The sequence below is a fragment of the Pecten maximus genome, chromosome 19, assembly GCF_902652985.1.
Source record: "Pecten maximus chromosome 19, xPecMax1.1, whole genome shotgun sequence".
In the NCBI taxonomy this organism is placed as follows: Eukaryota; Metazoa; Mollusca; class Bivalvia; order Pectinida; family Pectinidae; genus Pecten; species Pecten maximus.
This window is the reverse complement of record NC_047033.1, coordinates 2,557,722-2,564,466: the sequence shown is the minus strand read 5'-3', so window position 1 is coordinate 2,564,466 and position 6,745 is coordinate 2,557,722. Positions and strand designations below refer to the sequence as shown.

At 34.7% G+C, this 6,745-nt stretch overlaps 1 non-coding gene across 1 annotated transcript; it reads right to left on the bottom strand.

Annotated features, from left to right (window-relative positions):
* Positions 1-1,088: 1,088 nt before the first annotated feature.
* Trnam-cau lies at positions 1,089-1,176 on the bottom strand. Its single transcript is given in 2 exon segments — positions 1,089-1,124; positions 1,140-1,176. It is a non-coding gene; the product is annotated as a tRNA-Met (tRNA).
* Positions 1,177-6,745: the final 5,569 nt, after the last annotated feature.

Sequence of the window (6,745 nt, the reverse complement as noted above, 5' to 3'; positions counted from 1 at the left end):
CCTTATAATGCTGATGAAAACTGGGATGCTGAGGGTTATTATTATCTTGTCGCGACAAAATAATGCTTTTTATTGAAATATATTATGATTTGTTCCAGGTTACATTTCCTCTCAATCAAATAATCATTTTCACCTATTACGAATGAGGTTATTAAAGAGTTAATTATGTTGATTGTTTGCAATATGAAGTAGTTAAACAATCGATAAATTATTACTACCAATTGCAAGATGCTGACTAGTTTTAATCCTTGATTGCCAACTTCTTGACATTTTCAAAGGGGAGTTTTCAGATCTCCCCATTTCAATCCTCAAAACAGTATATTTGAAAATCGTTAGACCAACTAAAACCTTAAAACTATAAACTCGACACTATAGCTACGCTCTATCAAACGGAGGCCAACACGAGCATACCGTTACCGTCCGCGAATGACCACAACGGTAAACATTACCAAACCAAGCAACCTTTTTATTTTGACGTAGATTCATTGCTTCATTATCGAGGTCATGATAATTAATCCTGAAATGCTATCAATTTATAGTTGATACAACACTTTTGATGCGTTTATTGAAGCAATCACACAATGGTTCAATCAAGTTGGATGTGATTATAATTTGCAATTATATCAACATCACTGGTCAGTCGAGAATTCAGGTAGAGCGAGTCGGGGCCTCGGGTATTTCCTCAGAAAGTCCAGGAAAATCCTGTAAAACGACACCGCCTTTTGGGGTGTCCTATTTGGCTTCCTCTAGCAAATATGATAAAAAAAATCTTTAAAATGAAAAATAGATCTTACATTACATATCCATAAATGTAAGGTGCCTAGTACGTTAAACATTAAATGGTTTGGCATGTTTCCTGCATTTGATTTTCTGGGATAAAACCCCACATTTACTAAAATTGCTGCACTTTTTTAGATTGGACCAATGGAAGATATCATTAACAATATCTCAGAAACATTCAGTTAACTGCATTGATCAAATTCTCGAATTGGAAGTGTATAACTTTCTTTGTCGGCTTAAAAGGCATTAAGGTAAGTTTTAATTTGGGGAAAAGAATGAGAAATATTTGAAATTGCCATAAAAAGAAATGCCCCGGGTGAGGATCGAACTCACGACCTTCAGATCGCTCTGTCTATGATTATGAGACTGACGCGCTACCTACTGCGCTACCGAGGCACATGAAATGTGATTTTTGTTTCCATGGTGATAATATATGCGTTCTTGTTTTAGAATAATCATATTTAAGATTGATTTTTTTTTCAACAAACATTTTTAAAACATTTTTTTTCTTTTATTTTGCGGAACTACTTTCATATTTACAAAACAACCCGGTTATGTAGTTTATCCCATCATGCCTTTCGCTGCGCCCCTACCGTGACGTGATCATCAAACAAACAAAAACCCACAAAGATATGTTAGGTGATAAACTGCAATGATGTAAAACATGTTATATGACAACTAACACACATTTCCTTGGACACTCCAGTCTTGATACCAGGTTAACCAGTCGGAGTTGACTTTATAGTTTAATGACCTCTTCACCACAGCAAACATGTATTAGCTTTAGAAGAATGATTCATGCTTGGCTAATAAAATAAAAACAGGCTTTTTTACTTATTCAATACTAGATGGTAATTATTATTTGACATATTTCCTTAAATTTGACCTGATATCTTTTATTTTACAATGACATATTATCCTTCTGTTTCTGTTAAGCCCCACCTTGCTTGACATTATGAGCAGATACGGAAATCTTACACATGGACACACGTTTTTGTGCACGAAAAATGTTTATACAGCAGAGTGCAGAAGATGATCAATTGCAAACTTTAAGAACCATGTATATAACTCCTTGGCTGTTGAATTCATCTCATTGGGATCGCTTCCTTCACGAGATTATTAAATCCGACACTAAATCGGAAACGTTTCGGTTGTACTTTTTTTTAAATTGCAGTTAAAGTACAAGGAAGTTCAATCGTTCTCTACTGACGGATCAAAGGACGATCACGGGATAGCTACAGCCATTGTAGCAAAAGATGCTGCTTTGGATTTTGGCTTCCAAATGGTGTGCTTTTTTCTGTAGAAGCCCTTCAAAACTTATTAAACCTAAAATACATAAGAACTAGGAAACTGCCAAAATCAAGTATCATTTCTGACTCATTATCTTTCCTACAAAGCTTAAACAACCGATAGTTAAATTATTCAGTTCAGATTTTAAGAATTAAAACAAAAAATAAATGCCACAGAGGCAAAGTAATTAAACAATTGCAAACAAAACAAACAATACGATATCAAACCTACCATCGGGTGTCATTATTGTTATTAGACAAAAACGCCGAGACGAGGTGGTCCTCGCCTGTCTTTGAATGGATCATTTTTATATTACACATTCTTTATCTACTGAAGCGGGGGTATCAGCGTCGGTGCACAGCATTTGACAAATCTTTTACAATGAACCACATTTCACATGACTGCATCGACCTACAACTAACAAGAGATATTTTTACCAGAACATACCAAATCCAAGATCTCTGTTACTGTCAGTCTAACTGACAATTAAGATAAACATTACAATGATTTGGTCATACAATATGAACAAAATCTAACGGCGAATCACGCATAGATGCCGAGTTTTACAGTTCGCCCAACTTTTCGAAGGATCCACAGTTATTTATAAAACAAACAATCCGATAAATGTTATAATATAAATTTAACTATTTTTGAGTTAGTCTTTGTACTTTTTTTAGTCCATGACGATTATTCTTATAAATAAAAGTGATTTGGTAGCTGCAAACTGGCTAGCCATCTTCAAAAGACTATTCCCTAACGGGTACACGACAATGTTGGTAAAAACAACCAAATTCATACAAGTATGGCTAGTTTTCATTCTGTAGCGGGCGCGGGAGATATTAACGATTAAGACATCAAAGTCTTTTTTTTTCTCGATATAATATGTTAAAAGACTCTCGACCCAGTTTGTGTTCGTTTTAATGTGTCATAAGAATATCACCAAATTGATTGTATTGTTTGGATAAAAGAGAGGGAAAGAAATAGTGCTACAGTCAGTAATCTTTCTTTGTATGTTTCTTTTCATTCATTTCTTTTTTCTTCTTCGTGTTTTAATTAACGACCTATCAACAATATAGATATTAGCGAGATTATAAGAAATGAAATAAAGTAATCGGTAAATAAGCTATCATTACAGACATTTATGACACACGGGATGTAGAAGGTCATTAACCATTGTCAGGGCATGGAGTCACTTTTAACTCATAGTAATCAAGATTATCTATTTCAGCATAGATGCCATTTTTTTAGTTTCATTGGAGTATGAAAACAAAATTGGATTCTTGCAAAAGTTTGTAAACACACATTTGTTCATACCCCTACAAAACTAAAAAAAAAACCAGTTGATATCAACGCTTATAATTTATATTTGTAATTGATTTTCAAAATCGAAGAATGTTTTATATACAATTAAGTTGATCTTATAAGGGATTCTTTTTCACAAATGCATACGCAACGTCAATGGCCATATTGTGACGTCACATTTTTCGCGCCATTTCTGGATCTCAACTAATTAAATAGCCGCATTCCGCTTTCAAACAATGGAAAAATTAATTATAAACGAGGAAAAGTTGAGCATTCACAGAAAATACAAATTCTACAATTAACATAGTTTCATGCGTGTTGAACATAATCAGTTACTTCAAAATAAGAAGTATATATTGGATTACTATCTCTTAGTTTGAAATTGTCTGGGTAACAGACAAGAAATGTTTAAAATATTTTGTACAAATAATTCACGGATCTTATTAAGATATAAATACATTGTAAATTTCCAATCGATAGCGCCGAACCGATGCAGTCTTTATAGTGTTATCTCACAGACGTATACTGTCAAAAACACCAGCAGGATACCACACCTGGTCATATACCGAGACCAGCCGAATCCGTCGACCCTAGCACGAAATGCTGGATGTTAAGCAGAAGTAGCAACTACAGAAAATATGTAATGTCTAGGCAACGGGACCGAAACAAAAGCAGGTACGAAAGCGGAATTTTGTCCTTTAGGCCAGGACAAAATTTGTTTTAAAAACCGGACTTATTTGAGGTCATTTAAGAACGCCCTATACCTGTGGTAAGGGCCTATAGTGTTGATGATAGGAGGAGGCCAGAGACAGAATTCGAAATAGAAAATAAAACGTATCATCAAAGGAACTGTAAGAAATGGGCGTTTTACGGTTTTAACGTATTAAGCTGTAATCAAACTTTTTACATTTTTACCGACCCATCGGAACTGCATAGGTAATTGGTGGGAAAATGATGATTTGTATTGGTATGAAACGAAACATAACATCAAACAAAGGAAAGATGGAAAATAGATTGTTCGCTTCAAGACAAGGAAACGTTTCGTAACGTGGTGGCTTTTAATTAATTTATGATTTGAGATATGGAAACCGCTCATTCCTCTTAATCATCTCGACGTTTAAAATACTTATCTCTATTTCTGTAATTGAATAACTTAAGTTCACAATGTGATGGATTAAGACTAACAAAATTTTGATAATGGTTTATATATGCAATGAAAATAGACGTTTATATTTATGTATTCATATCTAACTACATTTATTAATAAGTAACTTAGTAAGCTGTGGAGCATGTTTCTAAATTTGTCAAAGCAGTCATTACTATCAAGTCTTTCGTGCCACATCTTACTTTACTGCAAATGTAATATTCAAACGGTATTTGTTTTACTTTATGCTTTAGGGATTAAACGTCCAAGAATAGCCAGGGTCTTATGAGGACGGGTGGACATCCATAACGGAAAACAAAGGCACAGAAAGACAGAGCATTGAGGTAAGAAAGGAACAATTTAAGATCCCAAGTGTTGTAATGCGGCGGCAGAAGATCTATATTTTGTCTATTTAATGTCTACTCAATTTGTGCATGAGGAAAAAAGAAATAAAAGATACGGAAGACAGAACATCCCCAGCATTAGTTCCATTCTATGTCAACCAGACAAACAAGAACATACCGCAGACTCCAAAAACACTCATGAACCACAGGTAGTCCGTACAGGAGCGAGGAACCATATGTCTGCACTATATCATTGCATGTCGTAAAAGGTGACTTACGTTACTGAAGTATACGGCTGAAGCCACCCTGTCCCGTTATGCTTCCAACGGGCGAACTCCTTCAATGCCGAGCAGTTAAGGTCATTTAAGGACGGCTTTCCATGGGTGCGAAATGCATGCGTGGTTTTGGAGGTTACGGTATGCTTGTATTATGACATCTGCCTGAAGCATACCGCCAGACTTCCAGCAGGACATCCATCCAGTCACGTTATACTGACAAGGAGCGAACCAGTCGTCAAACTTATAAAATTGCCGAATGCTCAGCAAGAGAAGCATCTACCATTTCTATAGATTCTGATATGCCTTGGCCATTTGGCAAACTTAAACCTGTTCTCACAGAGAGGGAACGCTCAACTGAAGGCCAGAAATAGGATAATGTCAAGGGAACCATAAGGAGGAAGAAAATACATAGTTAGGAAATTTCGACACTATTTAAACATCGTGAAAGGAGTGAGAGTTGTCAATATCAGTTACCGTATATATCCAGTGCATCCATTGAAGTATGACATACCAGAGTCATGCAATACGGTTATCCCTACCTTATATCAAATCTGTAGGCCCAGAACATGTAAACCACAGCATTAATAGGTATACCAGTTACAGTCGAGAGTAAAATGGAAGCCATTTAAAGGCAAAAAGGTCAAGTGGATAAATCAGAAAATTTTGTTTATCCTGTTTTGCTGTATCATCAAATATTTGGTAAAATTTGACAATTTCTTTATTTTTTCCGTCTGCGTGCATGTCATTTACACATATAAATCATTCAATATGTGTTGTAGTAAATCTGAAATACCTACATTAAACATTCTACTCATGTAACTTGCTAATTTTCAACTCAAAAAGTGGCTTATTATATATAATGCGCCCAAATATCCTTTTTGGATTTTATTTGACGTAATATGCGCCAAATTATCAAAATAAAAAGTCGATAACGAATTGTCATTTAGGTCAAATTTATGTGAAAAATAAGATTTTATTGATAGATTGGGAATGGTCTAAAATTCGAGAGGATATGCGATAATAAAAATTGTATTAATATATGCAACATCAAACCATTTCCTTGTACGTATGCATGTTGATATATTAGGATGACGCAGATTGTGAAACCTATCTCTACATTCGTCCGATTAATTATTGAAATTAATTGCATATGCTATCAATATTGCATAACGTAATTAATTTAAACTTAAGTAAAAGAAATAATTAAACTTGAGGAAGTGATTAAGAAATCCAAAATTGATTACTTTGAGTACACAGACGACTTTGGTATATCTTTGATGTTGAATTATTCGTATGTTGCATAAAAAGGACAGAAAACACCTATTCACTTACATCATTGCAATGACACACGGATATCTGAATGAAATGAAGTATTCACATAATTCCCTTTGTAAACCTTCGCCGTCCTATTAGTAAGTAGGGAAAATTGCGAACAAAATGACCATGTTTTTTTAAAAGTATAATAATTGAATTTCCATTGTTTGTACGCAGAATGCGGCTTTCCGATTGGTTGAGATTTTATTTTCATACCACTATGAAAAAAAATCCGAGAATGGCGCGAAAAATGTGACGTCACAATACGACATTTGACGTTGCGTATTGATTTG